This window comes from Scyliorhinus canicula, chromosome 20, assembly GCF_902713615.1.
Source record: "Scyliorhinus canicula chromosome 20, sScyCan1.1, whole genome shotgun sequence".
Taxonomy (NCBI): Eukaryota; Metazoa; Chordata; class Chondrichthyes; order Carcharhiniformes; family Scyliorhinidae; genus Scyliorhinus; species Scyliorhinus canicula.
Window position 1 is genome coordinate 42,524,152 of NC_052165.1, and position 22,159 is coordinate 42,546,310.

Consider the following 22,159-nt stretch of genomic DNA (forward strand, 5'->3'; position numbering starts at 1 on the left):
CACCACCCATTTATGGAGCTTTTTAAAGCAATGTCATATTTTACAACACCAGAAGATTGTAATGAAACTATGACTCCATCAAGAGTGTTCATTGATCTCATTTAACAGAATACATATTGGATGATGTTTATTCAAAAATCCCTTTTTAAAAACTAGTTAACAAAACATCCAAGTTTATTTTTAAAAACAAGGTGTTAAAATGCACAAGCCTTTCCTGCAGATTCAGTTTTCATCCCCCTTCTCTACACACTTAACCAACTTGAAAATGAGGCAAACAATCTTTTTGAAAATCATTTTTCTAGTTCATCCGCTCAGTAGCTTGAAAATTCAAATGAAAATAAAACCCAAGTTTCACTGTATCAGTGGCCATTAAAAAGTTGTTTTGGATTGGCTACAGTCAAATGAACTCTGTTACACTGTAAACATCCAAGATATGCAATAAGTTTTTAAACCTAGAACTGATACAGCAACAAAACTTACATAATTCCTTCCAATACTTCAATATTCTTCTTCACCCTGAGCAACAGGATGGAGAAGAATCGATCTCAATTTCTGCTCTGTCACAGCTGGCCCAAAACAATTCAGGCAAATGAATTCACGACTCTCTATAAATGACAATTTAACGCAGTAATTTAATATGTTCCAGTCTATTTTAAAAAGTAATCTCATTATCAGTTAGCACTTAGCCTCCCTTGTGAAAAACAGACTGGCTCTATACAAAAAAAGGAAAGGAGATTTTTAAAAATGATTCTGGGATAGCAGTCATTAAAAGCAGCAGTTTTTTTGGTTAAATCACACAAATATTCTTCTTTCCAATAGACATGGGATAAGAACTGCAGTGACTCAGCTGATAACTCTTACAATATCTTGTCTATGTGCCAATAGAATGCCCTGCAGTAGATGATCAGAGACAAGTACTGTGCAGCTTTTTCCCACATTTGATTTGCCAAAGAGGTTTACAGATTCAAATTCTCCATTCTGTTTAGCCAAGAGTGAAGGGGTCCGTTACAAAATCTCTTGAGGTATATATTGCCTGCATTGCTTTTTCTCCTCCCCCTGGATATACTGAAAGGATAAGCCTACAGTGGAGGGGTGATTTTTAAATAGACAGCTTTCCTTCCACAAGGTCACCATTCCGTTAACATCTTGCACTCAATTCAGGGAAGCAAATAGCAACACAGCCCGTTGCAAATAATTAACATTTTAAACATTGCACAGGTTTTAAACACGGGTACAGCCCAGGGAGTGAGTGCATGGTTTACTGATCCAGCGACCTCGCAGGATATTCAGCTGTGTTCAGAGACTAGTTCTACAATGTCATTTAGATGATGCTTTTGCTTCACACACACACACACACACGAGAATCGGACCTGCAACTTTCAGCACGTACACAACACATCCGCGCGAAAAACAGATCCGAGCCGCTCTACCTTACAACATCCCCGAATCCAGAACAGCAATGCTACAGACAACTCCTCGCACCCACAGCCTGGAGGGTCCATCAGTTAAATACCCAAAGCTACTCACTCCTCATCAAGGACATGCAAAAGTACAAAACATTATAAAGTGCACTCGAATTCCTCCAGCTACGTTCCGCCCGTTTCAAACCATTCAGATACAACTCGAGATTGAGAAGGTCTTATATATTTTTTAATGACTACAATTTTATTTTGCCCTTGCAGAGGCTGAAGGTCACTGAACTGTAGTATGCAGCAATCTACAACTGAAGACCGAACATAACGACCGCAAACATCTCAGCACCTACCAATAGAGGCATGAAGATCCAGTCACAACTGCATCGACCATTTAGATTTATCTATTGCCGGCAGAGTCTTAACCAGCATTAGAAATTAGAGCACAGCAATTGTCCAGGCCATTCAGAAGGATGCAGAACACAAGACACCCCGGAGCAAAAACTCAGCAAATCACCTTACTGGCATTGTAAACAAAAACAACAATAACAAAAAATAAGGGGTTTAATTAATTAATCACCCAAGGATCAGAGCGGTTATAAACAGCCCTGCTGAAGATATTCTGCATCCACTTGACTGATTCTGACTATCAGAATCACTCACAATGGGCCACTCGCCGCAGCTTGTTCACCGAAGCTGGTTTCTGCTCGTTTGGACCATGAGCTGCATGAAGATTTTAGTATTCTTGAGCAGTGACTGCAGTCAGCCAATTGCAGCAGAATGAAGTGAATCAGCACATGGGCACCAACTGAAAGAGTAACATTCGCAGTGAGAAGCTCCACCACAATCAAATATAGTCACTTCATTTTTTTCAATCTTGATTATTGTCACAAGTAGGCTTACATTAACACTGCAATTAAGTTACTGCGAAAAGCCCCTAGTCGCCACACTCCAGGGATACTGTTTGGGTACACAGAGGGAGAATTCAGAATATCCAATTCACCTAACAAGCACGATTTGTGGGAGAAAACCGGAGCACCCGGCGGAAACCCATGCAGACACGGGGAGAACATGCAGACAGTGACCCAAGCCAGGAATCGAACCTGGGACCCTGACGCTGTGAAGCAACAGTGCTAACCACTGTGACCACCCACTTATAGTGTTTAGCAAATAATACTCACAAAATGTCTCTGCAAAGAACCTATTCAAACACACCTGGCTGGGAAGCTGGGAGCTTTCTGTCCATTGGAAGTATTGCTAAATCTGGCAAATATATCGGTGGGGTCTTGACACTGTGACAGGACACACACACTCATCCCAGCCAACAAGATGGCACTGGTTTAGCTGGAGTGCATCCATTGTCTGATGGGTTGGCTGGGGCCAGAGTGCACCGAGTGGGGTGGCCTGGGGGATGGTGGGGGACACCGATACGACCCATGGCCCTAAGTTCACAGTGGGCAGTCAGTGGCGTGTGCAGCTGCATGGCTGCCTATCAGGTTTGGCAATAGTGTTCCATGCCCATCCATTCTGACCCCACAGCCCACCTCCTGGCCACCCCCAGCTACTCCCCCCAGCCCTGACAGAAGCCCTGCCCAGCCAGTGGCACAACTGTCAGCAAACTATGGTAATGTTGGACACTTTCCGTACCCCGTCTCTCTCCCTCAGCAGCCACGGCGCCTGTTTCTCGATTTTTAAAAGCACAAATGAACCTCACTGTCAGGAATTCCGTTCATTGGAGGCGGACAATTGCAGAGGCCCCAGAGAATACTGGGTCAGGACCACAAATGATATGCCAATGCTGTTTACTGTACATGCGTTCTGAATGCATTGACGCTGCTGTCGACGCAATGGAGAATTGCGATTTAGTGCAAAATCGGCACCCGCTGTGATTTCAGCCTCGGAACCGATTCTCCGCCCAATTGCGTTTCCTGATCCCGGCGTCGGCCAGCAGAGAATCCTGCCCAGAGTGCTTCATAACAACAGTGCAAATGGTTTCCTAACTTGGATTGAAAAAGTACACGGTATCCCAAAGATATTAATTAAGGAATGTAGAGTTAAATAAATTGGTAAACTTTTGGGGATTCATCATAAAAAGGAGTATCTTTGAGTTATTGGAACAGAATAACAACTTGCTCACAGAATGGTTACAACACATTTGCTTCGTCCTGTCTCTACTAGCTCTCTGTCAGAGCAACTTTTTTTCTTCTTTATAAATTTCAAGTACCCAATTATTTGTTTTTCCAATTAAGGGGCAATTTAGCGTGGCCAATCCACCTAACCTGAACATCTTTGGGTTGTGGGGGTGAAATCCACACAGACATGTGGATGTGAGGGCAACTTGACTAGTTCCCCCTACCCTGCCTTTTCTCTGGAGCCCTGCTAATCTCTTCTCATAAGAGAATTTCCACTTGCCTTTTGAAAACCACCACATACTCAAGCAGTGCAGTCCGGATCCTAACCAGTCGCTGTGTGAAGAAGTTTTCCCTCCCGTCATCTTTGGTTCCTTTGCCAATTACCTTAACTCTGTGCCCTCTCGTTCTCAATCCTTCCATCAAAGAGACCAGTTCCTCCCTATCTACTCTGTCCAGACACTTCATGATTTTGAACACCTCTATCAAATTTCCTCAGCCTGCCATTCTCCAAGCAAAACAGTCCCAACTTCTTCAGTCTTGATGTACGTGAAGTTCCTCATCTGTGGATCTATTCTCATGAATCTTTCCTTCATCCTCTCTTATGCATTCACATCCTTTCCAAAATACGGTGCCCACTGGAAGCAATACTCTAATTGAGGTCAAACCAGTCTTCTATACAAGTTTAACATGATGCCTTTGGTTTTGTACTCTATGCCTCTATTTAGAAAGCCCAGGAATCCAGATGTTATATTAACCACTCTCTCAATTTGCCCTGTCACCTTCAATGGTTTGTGCACATAATCTCCCAGGTAGCTATGCTCCTGTGCCTTGTTTTTATTGCCTTTATTTCATATTATCTCTCCTCATTCTTCCAACCAAAATGAAAAATGTCTCTACATTAAATTTCATCTGTCATTCCAGCAGTCTGTTTCTGCCCTCGTGTAGCCTATCATCATCCTCCTCACAGTTCACAGGGCCTGGGTTTTGTGTCATCTGAAAATTTAAAAATTGTGCCTGTACACTAAGTCCAGAGCATTGATATGGATCAAGAAAAGCAATGATCCGATACCGATCCCTGGGGAACCTTCCTGTCCTTCACCACAACTCTCTGTTTCCTATCTCTGACTCAACTTTGTATCCATGCTGCCACGGTCCCTTTTATTCTATGGGCTTCAACTTTCTTGTTATGTGACACTTCATAAGGATCCTTAACATAGAATTGTCCCAAGATACTTCACAGAAGTGTTATCAAACAAAATCTAATCCCAGGCACATAAGGAGATCACAGAAAGACGACATTGAAGACAGTGAACTAAAAAAAAGCAAAGTGCTCCAAAACTGATCCAAATTCATGACTCAGTTCTGTTACACATGAGATGAATTGAGTTGAGGACAATGCAATGCTGTCAGCACACTAGGGTCTATACTCAGTAGCTAATGACAATGAACAGGCAATGGATAACAAATACCATGTGAGGACAGCTACAGATCAAATGACACATGTATAATACTTAGCTCACATCATGAAGTTCCTATCACGTACTACTACACAAGCATCTATATAGTGCCATTAACATGGTAAAACGGCGCAAGACACTCACAGGAGTGTATTCAGACAAAACTTGACACTGAACCACATAAACATTGTAAAAAGCTTGGTCAAAGAGACCAGCTTCAAGGAGCCAATTTATCCTGGCGTTACATGAACGGTGAAGAGTATATCATCATTCTGTATTTCACATTATCATAGGAACATAGAAAATAGGAGCAGGAGAAGGCCCTCCAAGCCTGCTCCGCCATTCATTGTGATCATGGCGGATCTTCTAACTCAACGTTATATTCCTGCAACGCCATACCCCTTGACACCTTTAGAGTCTCGGGGTATGATCCAACAGCCTTGCTATGCCCGAAAAGCAGCTCGCCATGGCGCAGCGCGGCCATTGGAAGCCAGGAGACCCCCCCCTCACAGGATCTACCCGGGTCACGATGCCTCACAAGATCCAACAGGATCACGTGGAGACATTGAGATGTGCAAATCTGCATATTAGAGCGAGGCAGTAAGCCTCACTATAATGTGCAGATTCCAGAGGTACCTGAGGCTTTGGGATTCAATCCCTTTGCCTCGGAGACCTCGGGTGAGCACCATTCAGCACTGGTCCCCACAAACATGCGGCTGGACGATCCGCCAGACTCCTGATGGAAACGGTAAAAGACGCCAAGCTGCTCGACGTCTTCAGTAACCCTGCAGACGGAGCGCAGCATAGATACGCATGGCCAGATGGTCCGTCCGTTCCAGGATAGACATCGTCTTTATGTCCCATGCATTCATGGTCAGGTCAACCGACGTTAAGCCGGTGTTCTTCTCTGACCACTGCCTCCTACTGGCTGACTGCCACCTACAGGAAAACCAGGGGGTGGGCAGGGGGACATGGAAGCTGAATGTAAAACTGTTGACTCCAGAGAACCTCGAGGAACTTAAAAGGGATTACATAGGTTGGAGGATCATGAAACCCCTCTTTGAGTCTCCACATCTCTGGTGGGAAGCAATTAAGGGGAACATCAAAAGGTTTTTGATCCTTAAAGGCATTCAAAAGGTGAGAGAGAGGGAGACGAGGGGCCATGTCCAGGCTCTAGAAAAGTATGCAGAATTTGCTCCAGCTGCAGTCGATGGGGGTTGATGTCAAGAAGGATCTCCAAGAGGTGAAGAGCCAGCAAGCCTCGCTCTACACCTCGGAGGCCTCCAAGGTTATCTTCAGCTCCCGAGTCCGCTCCGTGGAGCAGAATGAAAAGTGCTCACGCTTCTTCTTCCAAAAGGTGCACAGAGAGACCTCTGTGATCAGCAGCCTGAAGAAAGAAGATGGCTCCGTAAAGTCATCGCAGTCTGACATCCTGAGGATCAGTAGATCCTTTTATGCCGGCCTGTATGATCTGAAGCCAACAGATAGCACTGTTTCCCAGACCTTCCTGTCATCTATCACAAAGGTCTTGGACGACAGCGAGCGGGAAAACCTGGACAAACCACTAACTCTGGACGAGCTGACAAAGGGCGTCAAATCCTTTGAGACGAGTAAAACTCCTGGAAGCGACGGCTTACCGGCTGAATTGTATTTGGCTCTGTGGGACGGATGGCCCCAGACCTGCTGGAAGTGTACGAGAGTATGCTTCGGGACGGCAGCATGTCAGAATCCATGAGGAAAGACATCATCACCCTCATCTACAAGCAGAAGGGGGAAAGGGAAGAAATTCGAAATATGCCGACCCATTTCACTGTTGAATGTGGATTACAAAATTCTAGCCAAGGTCATCGCCAATCGGGTCAGGTCTGCTCTGCAGTTGGTGATCCATCCTGACCAGACCTGTGCTATACCCGGCAGGAAGATCTCTGATAGCCTCGCGCTGCTCAGGGATACAATCGCCTACGTGCAGGACAGGAGGGTGGACACCTGCCTCATCAGCCTTGACCAGGAGACGGCTTTTGACAGAATATCGCACACCTACATGATGGATGTGCTCTCCAAAATGGGTTTTGGGGAGGGAATCTGCAATTGGATCAAACTGCTCTACACAAACATCTATAGCGCAGTCTCAATCAATGGGTGGGAATCAAAAAAGCTGCAGATCAAATCTGGAGTCAGGCAGGGCCTCCCACTCTCCTCGGCCCTGTTTGTGTGCTGCATAGAACCTTTTGCCGAGTCCATCAGGACGGATCCGGGTATGAGAGGAGCGACGATCCCAGGCAGCGGAGGCGTGCAATTCAAGGCCTCCCTGTACATGGACGACGTCGCCGTTTTCTGTTCGGAAGCCACGTCTGTACGCAGACACTTGAATGCCTGCAACCGTTTTGAACTGGCCTCGGGAGCCAAGGTAAACCATGGCAAGAGCGAGGCCATGTTCTTTGGGAACTGGGCCGACTGATCCTTTGTCCCCTTCACTGTCAGGTCAGATTACCTGAAGATGCTGGGGATATGGTTCGGAGCGGCTGGGACGTGCACCAAAAACTGGGAGGAGGGCATTGCCAAGGTAAAACAGAAACAGGGCTGGTGGGAGCAACGCTCCCTCTCCATTGTGGTCATCAGGTGCCAGGTACTCTCGTTGTTACTGCACGTGTCGCAGGTCTGGCCCATTACCCAGCCCTACGCCACAGCAGTCACCCGGGCCATCTTCAAATTCATCTGGAGATCCAAGATAGAACGTGTCCGAAGGGACACCATGTACAAATCTCTGGATAAAGGAGGGAGGAACGTGCCCAACGTCACCCTCATCCGGATGGCCACCTTTGTGTGCAGCTACATCAAGCTGTGTGTGGACCCCCGGTACGCAAACACCAAGTGTCACTACATACTGAGGTTCTACCTGTCCCCGGTGTTACGAAGGATGGGCCTGGCCTCATTTCCGTGGAACGCTCCAAGTAGTTAGACCGTGCCATACCACCTGTCTCTCGTGGGTAAACGTTTGAAGAAAAACACCTTTGACCACAAAGCAATGAAGCAGTGGTCAGCATGTAATGTCCTCGAGGCCCTTAGTGAAAAGGAGACTGTGGAGGACGTTGGATGGTTCCCTGAGCAGACTGTCAGAGTTATCTGGCAGAACGCCTCATCACCAGAACTTACAAACAAGCACCAAGACCTAGCTTGGCTGGTGGTGAGAAGGGCCCTCCCCGTCAGAGTTTTCATGTACACCCGAAGTCTCAGCGCCGTCGCACGCTGCCCTCGGAGTGGCTGTGGGGGAGATGAGACGGTCACCCACCTCCTTGCGGAATGTGCATTTGCAAAGAAGGTCTGGAGAGAGATGCAGTGGTATTTGTCAAGGTTCATCCCGAGCAGCTCTGTAACACAGGACTCTGTGCTCTACGGACTGTTTCCAGGGACACACACCGAGACAAACATCAACTGCTGCTGGAAGGTCATCAACTCGGTCAAAGACGCTCTTTGGTCTGCCCGAAACTTGCTGATCTTCCAGTGCAAAGAATTGTCCTTGACCAAGTGTTGCAGACTGGCACATTCCAAGGTCCAGGACTACGTGCTGAGGGACTCAAGCTTGGGGCAGCTGCCGCCAAGGCGCAATGGGGAAAGGCCACTGTGTAAGGTCTCACCAGCAAATGTACACCAAAGGGTGGGTAACAGTGTAAAACCCCTCGGTCCGGGTCTTCAATACTCCAATGTATAAAAGAAACACGACAATGTAAATATTTAAGAAAGAACTGTAACATAAAGAAGGATATGTGTGTAATATCATCCCAATTGAATGGAAGAAAGACAAGTGAATGTGTAACTTTGGAAATGTAGTCAAGACAATTTGAAACGTTCTGTAATGTTTATTGGAGATTTTATGAATAAAGTATATTTTTTGAAAAAACAAACTGGTCACCACAAACAGGGGCTGGATGGAATGGCACTTGTTAGGTCCCCCAGTGCATGCCCTTTGGGTGGGGTGGCCCTGGCCCTGCTGGTGCCAGCCTGTCACCCTGGCAGTGACAACTGGGTGACATCCTGGCACTGCCAAGGTGCCCAGATGGCACTGCCAGGGTGACAGGTTTTTGGGACTGGGCAATTGCTCTGGGATTGCCTGGTGTGGGTGTTGGGGGAGTTGGCGGGGGGAGGGGGTGTTGGGGGTGGGTTTAGAGCCCAATCAACAGGGACATTTTACTTGGGCTTGGAGTAATTTTCCTTTATCTTGAGGCGGGAGGAGGAAGGGTTGGTTGGGGGTGGGTTTAGAGGTACAATCCCAACACAGTAGGCAAATGTTACTTGGGCTTGGCGTAATATTTATCTCATGGCCTCACTAAGAAAATTGAAATCTCAATCTTTCCCATGCATCTTTGATTCCAATGATCTGAGTATGCATTACAATTGGAGTGCTATATAAGTCATAGAATAATAATTATACATTAAATATGGACCTACGGCTTCAGCCAGCAAAGTTCTTTCTTCGTCCATCATTAGGCCCCTGCGAAAATATTAGAGAGCCAATATTTGGGGTTTAATGGTGCAGGTGGCGCAAGGTAACTGATTCCACGCGGGCCTACTTTGTTGCGCATCTGATGAGCCCAGCATCCGGCCCCAGAACCCCCGCGCCATGTTGCGTTGGGGCCAGAGCGTTCAGTGAGGCCACTGCGCATGCGTGGGTTGGCACGTCGCCACTGCGCATGCGTGGGTTGGCGCTGCCTCCAGTGCGCGCCAGTTAGTAAGGCTGGAGTGGCATGAACCGCTCCAGCGCATGCTGCCCCCCTATGGGGGGCCAGAACCCCTACTGCCCGTGCCCGTTCCGCGGCGTCGTGAAACGTGACGGCGTTCACAACGGCGCGGAAACTCTGTCCCGCGATTGGAGAATCACGCCCATTGTTTCCCATGGTCAGGGAACTTAAAACATGGGGAGACTGCCTCAGGAAAAAGGGCGGATCATTTGTGACGAAGTTGAGGAGAATTTCCTTCACTCGAAGGGTTGTGAATCTTTGGAATTCTCTAGCTCAGAGGGATGCAGATGCTCCATTTTTTTAACATATTTAATGCTGGGATAGACAGAATTTGGTCTTTCACAGATCACCACTGTGGACGGTGTGGAGAATATTTCAATATGATGTGTGTGGCGGTGAAGGCCTCTAAGCCTGTCTGGAGTGCTGGCCCCTGCTCCTGGGAAGTCACTTCCAGGTAGTTGTACTGTCCCGCGCTGTTGCTGGGGACCTAGAGTCAACTGGAAAATCCTGGTCAGCCTCTGATCATTGGTTTCAATAGGCCTTTATTGGTTCAATTGGCTATCCATGTGTGTTGGGGGGATAGCCAGCCATCCCCTGCGCACCCCTCACCCTCACCCACCCCACTTACCCAAAAATGTCCCAAGAGTGAAATGAGGAACAGGCACTTAGACCAGCAACCCGAAATTCATCACCTGTCCGCCTTGGTGCCCAACCCCATCGGAGCTGAAAATTCAGGCCAGGAATTCCCAGGCCATGGTGAGCAGTGATTTCCAAATAACAATTACGGCGAAACATGAGAAGCGAGTGGGTAACTGCTCCCTGTCTCAAACACTGACTCCGAACACCATCCCATTTTGTTCCTCTTGTGATGAGGCAAGAAATAATAACCTCCCCTCCAAACAGCTCACCATCACAACGGAAGCAATATTTACACATTGCCGTCACGCAACACTTTGATACTGCTTTTGTAGCTGGGAGATTGTAACATAATTGTTAGCACTTTCAGTAAGTGATCTTGCACAGTGTTGGACTATGAAAAGAATCTAGGGTGTTGTAGGTGTAATTCAATAAAGAAAATAGATTTTAAAGAGCGGATTTTTCTTTTATCATCATTCCAATTTGTTCCCTCTACGCACACACTGTAAAATGCATTAAAATCGCAAGTACAAAATAAGGCAATTAACTTATAAATTTGGCCAAAGTTAAATTGATTTTCCAAGTCTGAATCTCTACATAAACTGTCTAAAAAAAGCGCAATCACAGCAACATTAGAAACAGCACAAATGAATCTGGAAGCCTCGCAGTAGAATTTTAATGACCAGTACATTCTCTATAGGTTTCAGAATACTGTAAATAAAGAAAACCACAAAAGTTAGTAGTTACCAACTTACAATAAGCTCAAAATGAAACATTAAATTCAAAATCTCTGCCAGGTGATGTAGTCGGGCTTTGAAAGGTTATGAAGCCTCCAACTCTCAATCCATGTGCTGCAGTGCAGCACAGACTTGTTATATACTTGTGGCTAGACTGAGTTGTCATCAACAGTCCTTCATGGAAAGGCGAAGGGCCATGTAAAGACTAAATCATTTTACCTTGTTAGTTGATTGTGTTTGAGACAATCTTCACAGGATTGGAGTGATAACAACACGATCCTCAGTCTAGAACATTTGATTAACTTAAGCATTTAGGAGGAAAACTAACTGATTAAAAGACCTGCTTTTCTTGCATTGCAATAATATTTTTAAAATTAGAAACACCACGGGCGAGATTCTCCCAGCCCTACGCCGGGCCGGAGAATTGCCGCAACCGTGCCACGCCCACGCGCGATTCTCCAAGGTGCGGAGAATCGGCTCCATTTGCACCGGAGCGTTTGGCACGGCGCCGGCCACGGGCCGCTGATTCTCCTGCCCGGATGTGGCTAAACGGCCGCGTGGAAACGGCAGAGTCCCGCTGGCGCCGTTCACCCCTGCTCGCAGACGGCGGGAACTCTGCGCGTAGGGTCGAGGGCGTGGCCTGTGGGGCGGGGAAAAGCGCTCCACCGATCAGCAGGCCGGCCTCTACCCCCCCCCCCCCCCCCAACTCCTGGGCCTACTTTGTTGTGCGGCCGGCCCCTGAACCCCCACGCCATGTTGCGTCGGGGCCGGCTCGCTGAAGTAGTCCCCCACGCAAGCGTGGGTTGGTGTGGCCCAACTGCACATGCGCGGTTTGGCACAGCGCCCATGTGGCGCCGGGAAGGGAGGCTGGAGCAGGGTGAACCACTCCAACGCCGTGCTAACCCCCCATGGGCGCCCGAATCGGTAGTTCCCGCACCCATTTTATGCCGTCATGAAACGCGACGGCGTTCACAACAGCACGAACACTTTGTCTCCATTTCGGAGAATCGAGCCCCACACTTCCCAGCGTGTGCATTTTGCAGATTTTCTTCAGCACCAACAAATGAAGATCATTTTGAAGAGATTATCTTTATCCATCTTGAATGAAAAGAAATGAAAATCGCTTATTGTCACAGGTAGGCTTCAAATGAAGTTACTGTGAAAAGCCCCCAGTTGCCACATTCCGGCGCCTGTTCGGTGAGGCTGGTACGGGATTGAACCGTGCTGCTGGCCTGTCTTGGTCTGCTTTCAAAGTCAGCGATTTAGCCCTGTGCTAAACCCACCCCTATTGCACATAAATCTTGCACATTTAAACATCATTCATGGGTGAACTACTGGATTCGCAAAGTCAAAAAGAACATATACAATTTTTTAAATAACCATATAACTGAAAATTAATGGGACAGCCAGTCAATTTGTTTTTCATTAAACATAGCATCTTAGATAAGGCATGATGTGAAAAAGTCCGAAATACGATGATTGTTGAAAAGAACATGATGGAACATTAGCTGTAGCTATCATACCAATGTTATTAAAACACATATATTTCTTGACAAAAGCCTTCTCCATTCTTTTGAATATCCTGGGAGCCCATTTAATCCTTCCATCATACTCACTGAACTAGTTACCTCAGCATTGTTATATTGCATTTAAAGTAAGCAAGTGTCTCTGGCAGAAACAAAAATCACCTTGCACAAAATGTAGATAACCCTGGAATGCAAGTGACTCCTATATGAATCTCCACTGCCTAAAGACATTCATGTTTTTAAACAGAAAAAATGAGTGCTGAAACTGTTCGGAACAGACAATGGATAGATTTTCTGCTCAGTTTTTATATAGAAGGATAAATACAGTACTTATTGTTCAACACTCAAAATATATTCAAAACCGCACCCCTTTGCACAGTTATACAGACTCACACACTTAAGAAAAGATGGCGATAGCTAAAGAGGCAGCGTGTACTTAGGTCTTAAAAAGTCCAAAAATTCACTGTCACAATTACTTTCCCCGAGATGAAATCTGGGAACATTGCAGGCCTGCGATTCTATAGGTACTCTGAAGAAATCGAGTCTGGAGGCTAATGAAGTTAGATATGCAGTGGTTTACTGCTCGGAGTCAAGGTGCAGTTGTAGCAAAAACCCGATTTGGTTCTTCAAATAGATAGGCAAAGACCTATCTACCTGCTGATGGATCTTTGACAGGGTCCCATTCTTTTGCTGCTCAGGATCTTTTTTCCTGTGTTTCTGCTCCAAAAATGTCTTATTATTTGTCCTCAATAGGTTTCTGTCATGTGACAAGTCTTTAATTTTCCTGCAAATGGTCTCTGATGATTTAGCCATTATCAAACAATGGGGTCTGAGTTTCGCCCCTTCAAGTACCATCATTTAAGATTAGGAGTTTCTCACATCCATTCTTTCGAATTCCACTTCAGGAATGAAATGTCTGCTTGAAGTTTGTGCACTAGTTAAAAAAAAATTTGGATAAACACAACCATCCATCTGCAGGAAAGGTCTGTTGCATTTGAATGACTTTTAAATGATATGTCTCAGACGTTCTTTTGCATTTTCTTTTCTTGTCCAGACATAAAGGCTAATTCAAGGCCTTGTGTAGTTTCCATGTACATTAACAGGAAAGAAAAGGTCACCTGACCTCTCAACTTCATTGTGTTCTACAAATAAAGTGCCCATTCTCCAATTTTTCTAAGATAATGACACCATTTCAAATTTATACTTTATAAATCTGAGTCTATATTGCATGAGTGTGACAATGGATGTAGCTAGTGTGGATCAACTAGTGTAGACATGGACAAGAGTCTGAAAGGGATGAGGGATCTGAAGATAAACATCCATTTATCTATTTTGTCCACTTGGCCATCCCACTTCAAGTCAGCTTAAATGTGTATACCCAAGACTTTCAAGGCTTTCAATTCTGTCAAGGTGGGGCTTACCGGAAAACCTGTAATACAGGTACTGTCACACATTCCCTAATGCAAGCACACACATATATATAGTGGTAGATCACCACATTCACCCCTTGTGAAAATGAGTCTGGCCCCTGCCGGCTAGCTCCGCCCACAGAGAGCAGTATAAATATTCATAAGTTTCCCTGCGATGCCATTCTACAGCTGCAGCCGAAGGAATAACATCTCACTGTAATAAAGCCTCTCTTGTACCGAATCGAGTCTTTGTGTGCAATTGTTAGCGCCACAATTTATTACAGTGAGATTTATTATATGTCGATTGGTTTAACCAGGTCGGTCAAGGCAACCTTGAGGAGGACTTTATAGAATGTATCCGCAATAGTTTCCTAGAACAGTATGTAATGGAACCTACAAGGGAACAAGCGGTCCTAGATCTTGTCCTGTGTAATGAGACAGGATTGATTCATGATCTTATAGTTAGGGATCCTCTCGGAAGGAGCGATCACAATATGGTGGAATTTAAAATACAGATGGAGGGTGAGAAGGTAAAATCAAATACTAGTGTTTTGTGTTTAAACAAAGGAGATTACAATGGGATGAGAGAAGAACTAGCTAAGGTAGACTGGGAGCAAAGACTTTAAGGTGGAACAGTTGAGGAACAGTGGAGAACCTTCCAAGCGATTTTTCACAGTGCTCAGCAAAGGTTTATACCAACAAAAAGGAAGGACGGTAGAAAGAGGGAAAATCGACCGTGGATATCTAAGGAAATAAGGGAGAGTATCAAATTGAAGGAAAGAGCATACAAAGTGGCAAAGATTGATGGGAGACTAGAGGACTGGGAAATATTTAAGGAGCAACAGAAAGCTACTAAAAAAGCTATAAAGAAGAGTAAGATAGAGTATGAGAGTAAACTTGCTCAGAATGTAAAAGCAGACAGCAAAAGTTTTTACAAATATATAAAGCGAAAAAGAATGGCTAAGGTAAATATTGGTCCTTTAGAGGATGAGAAGGGAGTTTTAATAATTGGAGATGAGGAAATGGCTGAGGAACTGAACAGGTTTTTTGGGTCGGTCTTCACAGTGGAAGACACAAATAACATGCCAGTGACTGATAGAAATGAGGTTATGACAGGTGATGACCTTGAGAGGATTGTTATCACTAAGGAGGTAGTGATGGGCAAGCTAATAGGGCTAAAGGTAGACAAGTCTCCTGGCCCTGATGGAATGCATCCCAGAGTGCTAAAAGAGATGGCTAGGGAAATTGCAGATACACTAGTGATGATTTACCAAAATTCACTAGACTCTGGGGTGGTCCCGGTGGATTGGAAATGAGCAAACGTGACACCACTGTTTAAAAAAGGAGGTAGGCAGAGAGCAGGAAATTATAGGCCAGTGAGCTTAACTTCGGTAGTAGGGTAGATGCTGGAATCTATCATCAAGGAAGAAATAGCGAGGCATCTGGATAGAAATTAACCCATTGGGCAGACGCAGCATGGGTTCATAAAGAGCAGGTTGTGCCTAACTAATTTAGTGGAATGTTTTGAGGACATTACCAGTGCAGTGGATAACGGGGAGCCAATGGATGTGGTATATCTGGATTTCCAGAAAGTTTTTGACAAGGTGCCACACAAAAGGCTGCTGCATAAGATAAAGATGCATGGCATTAAGGGTAAAGTAGTAGCATGGATAGAGGATTGGTTAATTAATAGAAAGCAAAGAATGGTGGAATAATGGGTGCTTCTCTGGTTGGCGATCAGTAGATAGTGGTGTCCCTCAGGGATCAGTGTTGGGCCCACAATTGTTCACAATTTACATAGATGATTTGGAGTTGGGGACCAAGGGCAATGTGTCCAAGTTTGCAGATGACACTAAGATGAGTGGTAAAGCGAAAAGTGCAGAGGATACTGGAAGTCTGCAGAAAGATTTGGATAGGTTAAGTGAATGGGCTAGGGTCTGGCAAATGGAATACAATGTTGACAAATATGAGGTTATCCATTTTGGTAGGAATAACAGCAAACGGGATTATTATTTAAACAATAAAATATTAAAGCATGCTGCTGTGCAGAGAGACCTGAGTGTGCTCATGCATGAGTGACAGAAAGTTGGTTTACAGGTACAACAGGTGATTAAGAAGGCGAATGGAATTTTGTCCTTCATTGCTAGAGGGATGGAGTTTAAGACTAGGGAGGTTATGCTGCAATTGTATAAGGTGTTAGTGAGGCCACACCTGGAGTATTGTGTTCAGTTTTGGTCTCCTTACTTGAGGAAGGACGTACTGGCACTGGAGGGTGCGCAGAGGAGATTAACGAGGTTAATCCCAGAGCTGAAGGGGTTGGATTACGAGGAGAGGTTGAGTAGACTGGGACTGTACTCGTTAGAATTTAGAAGGATGAGGGGGGATCTTATCGAAACATTTAAAATTATGAAGGGAATAGATAGGATAGATGCGGGCAGGTAGTTTCCACTGGCGGGTGAAAGCAGAACTAGGGGGCATAGCCTCAAAATAAGGGGAAGTAGATTTAGGACTGAGTTTAGGAGGAACTTCTTCACCCAAAGGGTTGTGAATCTATGGAATTCCTTGCCCAGTGAAGCAGTTGAGGCTCCTTCATTAAATGTTTTTAAGGTAAAGATAGATAGTTTTTTGAAGAAAAAACGGATTAAGGTTATGGTGTTCGGGTGGAAAGTGGAGCTGAGTCCACAAAAGATCAGCCATGATCTCATTGAATGGCGGAGCAGGCTCGAGGGGCCAGATGGCCTACTCCTGCTCCTAGTTCTTATGTTCTAATTTAAATTCAATTAATAATGAAAATGAAAGCTTGTCTCTGTGATGGTGACTATGAAAGCAGTCGATTGACACCAGACCCACAGCAATGTGGGACTCTCTGAACTGTCCTCTGAAATGGCTGAGAAAGTTTCTCAATTCAAGGGCAATTAGGGATGGGCAGCAAATACTGGCCTTGCCAGTTACAGCCACATCCTATGAAAGAATAACAAAACAAAGATCTTCTACGCTAATCCTTTCCAGCTGCAATTGTAAACGATAGGCACGAGGAAGCACCTGCCCTAAAGCTTCAAATCACATCTGACCTCCGATGATGTTGGTGCGACACAACTCAGCTTTAACCCCAAGGCTGTGTGAGCAATACCGGGCGTCCCAGGTTTCCGGGAAGCTGACCTGAGGAGGCTGCTAGATGCAGCGGAGGCCAACAGGGATGTCCTGTGCCCCAAGGGTCCAGCAGCGTTAGCCATAGAGCAGCCAGTGCTGACTGGGATGAAGTGGCGGTGGCAGTGAGCTTGGGGAGTGCAACCAGAAGGACTGGCCTCCAGTGCAGGAATAAGGTCAATGATCTAAACCGGGCAGCACGAGTGAGTAGACACCAACGCACTCCCCTCCCCGAGACCGTTCCGGCCCCACGAGAGCATCTACCCCCTCCTCCTTCAATCCCCCCCCCAACACTTCCTCCACACCCCCTCCCCTTCAACCCCCCCACCACCCCTCCTTCACAACCCCCCTCCCACCACTGTGAAACACGCGTGTGGCTAATGATGCCCTCTCTGTGTCTCCTCAGGAAAAGCTCTCCCACAATCGCCATGAGAGGGCCCATACTGGCAGTGGTGTGCCAGACATAAGAATCCTCACCACCTTCGAGGAGCATACCTGGAGGTGACTAGGGTGGGCGAGGACAGAACGGGCACCAACGCGGAGGCTGGATGATGCCGTAGAGGCGAGGAATCACAGGGCCCCAGCCAAAGGACCTGTCAAATGTGAGTTGTAATTGCCTTACTGACTGACCCATTCCTCCTGCTGACCACATGTCCCATCTTCCACAGGTCCTCCAGCCGACGGCGCAGGTCTATCCCGGGCAGCATCCTCTCCAGCCTCCCAGGAGACCACCATGGAGGAGAGCTCCGAGGAAGACACGATCACGGCCTCACAGTTGTCACCCCCAGAGCTGTGTCCCTTCCCCTTGTTGTTCGGATGTTGGCTGCTGCATGTGTGGTGTTGCCTCATGCATGGTTCAAGCACAATGTCCAGACATCAGGGTCTGATTGGGATGCTCAGCAATAACCCCCAATGCTACATGACCTGCCTACCCACGGGAATCCACTTAGGTTGTGTGAAAACTCACTTAACCACGATTGCCAATTTCCCTATTAGCAATAGCCTTCAGCCGCATGGCCAGAGGCTTTGGCAGTTGGTGGGAGTAATGGATGGTTGGTGGAGCAGACAGGCAGGGACAAGGGTTGCCTCAGGAATGGGTACGCATGATCCAGGGGTTGGCATGGTGATGCCACGAGTGGTTGACCCACGTTTGCCCCCCCAGAGCCCCCCCACTCTCTCATGACGGCCCATCCCTGCAGAGGTTTCTCACACCCTCAACTGAGGGTCCCCACCCCCATTGAGCACTGGGGTGGCAAGCCCAGCAGCCCCGAGCTCTTTGCCTGTGAGCAAAGATGGCTACTCCCATCCTTGGCTCCCCACAGAAGCCCTTCCACCAAGTTCAGATTTTTCAAAGGGAGTACTAATTAGCACCAGCATGACCACTTGCTGGGGAGGTCACTGAATGACAGGAGGCTGTTGGATATGGGGGGTCGGGGGGGGGGGGGGTCTCGTTAATTGTATGGAAATGTGGTGATCATGGGTTTCTCACCAAACTATGGCAAGATCCTGATTTCGCCAACAGGAATGGGTTGCATCACAAACTGGTGCCTGGCGCAGTTCTCGTTTTTGGTTCTCCCACTATTCGCCGGCCTCGTTTTGCTTGAGCGAGGCCATAACGAGGCCGGAGAATCGCGCCCAATGAATGGCACCCAGAGAAAACCCACGCAGATACGGGGAGAACGCGCAGACTTCGCACAGACAGTGACCCAAGCCGGGAATGGAACCTGGGACCCTGGAGCTGTGAAGCACCAGTGCTAATGAAGTGTCATGTGAACTCAAAACATTAACTCTGTTTCTCTCCACAGACATTTGCAGACCTGATGAATTTATCCAGCAATTTTTGTATTTGTTTTGGATTTCCAGTATCCACAGTACTTTGCTTTAACATGAAGAGAGTTTGGATCAGAGGCAGGGTTGATAGGAGGGCTTCAGAAATTGCAGAGTGAGATGGTGAGATTGAGGGAAGTGGGCAGGGATTTTCTGAAGAGGTGAATCATACTGACTGAACGATGGAGGAGAGGGAGCAGAAATAAGGACATTGAGGTGTGGAGGAGAGAAATAGCACTTAACAAAGTTAGAATTGACTGATGAAAAGCCATCCAGACACAAAACGTTCGGTGGGATTCTCCAGTTTGCCAGCCATGTGTTTTTCGACCACGCACTGTTCGCTGACAGCAGGATTTTACCTTCCCGCCGCTTGTCAATGGGATTTCCCATTGTAACCAACCCACGCAGCTGTCAACCCCACTGCCGGGGGTACGCTCCCCGCAGGACAAGTGAGTCACAACAATTGGAGAATTCTGGCCACTAGCTCTGCTCTCTATCCGCAGATGCTGTCAGACCTGTTGATTTTTCCCAGCATTTTCTGTTTTTGTTTCAGATTCCAGCATCCACAGTAATTTGCATTTATTATAATAATATAACATAATTATTATGTCATGGGTGAATGAAGGGCGGGGTGGTGCTCACTAACACATGGAGGAGGGTGTGGTAGTCGCCACTGTTTGTATAATACGTATAAGAGAGGTAATACGGTAAGGCTCCTGTACTACAGGTACGGGAGTAGATTCCTGCCTGCTGGCTCCGCCCAGTAGGCGGAGTATAAATGTGTGCACTCACCGAGCTGCAGCCATTTCGGCAGCAGTTGCAGGAGGCTACACATCTCTGCTTAATAAAGCCTCGATTACTCTCTACTCTCGTCTCGTCGTAATTGATAGTGCATCAGAGGGCAACCTGAATCCAGTCGACTGCTTTAATTTTTAACTCCCTAGGGGACATGGTAGTGTCGATTAAATATTATTGGGTCAGCAATCCAGAGGCCCAGACTAATGCTCTGGGGATCTGGGTTCAAATCCCACCACAGCAACTGGTGGAATTTAAATTCAATGAATAAAATTTGGAATTAAAGTTAGTCTCAGTATTGGTGACTATCATCAATTGTTGCATCGAATGCACCTGTAAGTGAATAAACTGCCACCCTTACCCTGTCTGGCCTACATGTGACCCCAGACCCACAGCAATGTGTCTGACTCTTAAATGCCCTGTGAAATGTGTCAAGCCTTTGATAGAAAAGGAAGATTTAAGAAGTCAGGAAAACAAAGATTAAAAAAATAAGATTCGAATAAAATAAAGTGAAGAATGGAATTGATGCAGGTGTCTGTTTGAAGAGATTTTAAAATTGTCTATGTTTCTATGAATAAGCTTAGTAACAGGAAAACACGTGTTTACTTAAGTGACTGGGGGGGGGGGGAGGGGGTGAACAATGGTGCACAGAAATAGGTGTTAGAACTGTGGAAGAGGTGAGGTCACAGGGGAGAGATTAGAATATAATTTACAGCAATATGCTGAAAGCCGGTCCAAGGTGTTATTGAGATAGAATTACATCAAAGGGAAAAAAACCGATATATCCATAGCAGGGTTAATTGGAGACAGTAGGAGAGAAGAAGAGAGCGAGAGAGGAAAACAGCTAGCAAATGGTCTGGACTCTCACAGAACACCAGTCTAAAAGCTGCACCTTTTTAAAAATAAATTTAGATTACCCAATTATTTTTTCTAATTAAGGGGCAATTTAGCGTGGCCAATCCACCTACTCTGCACATTTTTGGATTGTGGGGGCGAAACCCACGCAGACACGGGGAGAATGTGCAAACTCCACACGGACAGTGACCCAGAGCCAGGATCGAACCTGGGACCTCAGCGCCGTGAGGCAGATGTGCAAACCACTAGGCCACCATGCTGCCCTAAAAGCTGCTTGTTTTAGATATACCAGAGAACAACTACACTGAATGGAAGAAAGATTCTCCTAAACCGAAAGATAACTCAGAGGAAGTAACTATTAGTTGGTATTAACTCACAGAGTGAGTTGGATGGATACAAAACTGGCTAGGTGATGGATATAGAACTGGCTAGGCCATAGAAGGCAGAGGGTAGCAATGGAAGGGTGCTTTTCTGATTGGAGGGCTGTGGCTAGTGGTGTTCCGCAGGGATCAGTGCTGGGACCTTTGCTGTTCGTAGTATATATAAATGATTTGGAGGAAAATGTAACTGGTCTGATCAGTAAGTTTGCAGACGACACAAAGGTTGGTGGAATTGCGGATAGCGATGAGGACTATCAGAGGATACAGCAGAATTTTAGATCGTTTGGAGACTTGGGTGGAGAGATGGCAGATGGAGTTTAATCCGGACAAATGTGAGGTAATGCATTTTGGAAGGTCTAATGCAGGTAGGGAATATACAGTGAATTGTGGAACCCTCAAGAGTATTGACCGTCAGAGAGATCTAGGTGTACAGGTCCACAGGTCACTGAAATGGGCAACACAGGTGGAGAAGATAGTCAAGAAGGCATACGGCATGCTTGCTTCATTGGCCGGGGCATTGAGTGTAAAAATTGGCAAGTCATGTTGCAGCTGTATAGGATCTTAGTTAGGCCACACTTGGAGTATAGTGTTCAATTCTGGTCACCACACTACCAGAAGGATGTGGAGGCTTTAGAGAAGGTGGAGGAGATTTACCAGGATGTTGCCTGGTATGGAGGGCATTAGCTATGAGGAGAGGTTGAATAAACTCGGTTTGTTCTCTCTGGAACGATGGAGGTTGAGGGGCGACCTGATAGAGTTCTACAAAAGTATGAGGGACATAGACAGGGTGGATAGTCAGAGACTTTTTCCCAGGGTAGAGGGGTCAATTACTAGGGGGCATAGGTTTAAGATGCGAGGGGCAAGGTTTAGAGTAGATGTAAGAGGCAAGTTTTTTACACAGAGGGTAGTGGGTGCCTGGAACTCGCTGCCGGAAGAAGTGTTGGAAGCAGGGACGATAGTGACGTTTAAGGGGCATCTTGACAAATACATGAATAGGATGGGAATAGAGGGATACGGACCCCGGAAGTGTAGAAGAGTTTAGTTTAGACGGGCAGCATGGTCGGCACAGGCTTGGAGGGCCGAAGGGCCTGTTCCTTTGCTGTACTTTTC

The 22,159-nt window shown here is 46.4% G+C and overlaps 1 protein-coding gene across 7 annotated transcripts in view; it reads right to left on the reverse strand.

Annotated features, from left to right (window-relative positions):
- LOC119954877 (anoctamin-4) overlaps positions 1-22,159 on the reverse strand; it is a 242,162-nt gene that overhangs the window by 150,053 nt on the left and 69,950 nt on the right. Inside the window, exon 1 of one of the 7 annotated variants that reach the window (XM_038780492.1) lies at positions 1,993-2,141. The exons of 4 other annotated variants lie outside the window; for them this stretch is intronic. The gene's annotated coding sequence lies outside the window, so the exon portion shown is untranslated. Of the gene's footprint in view, positions 1-1,430; positions 1,596-1,765; positions 1,897-1,992; positions 2,142-22,159 lie in introns of those variants that run through there. 2 more of the 7 variants (XM_038780491.1, XM_038780493.1) reach the window with 2 other exon arrangements.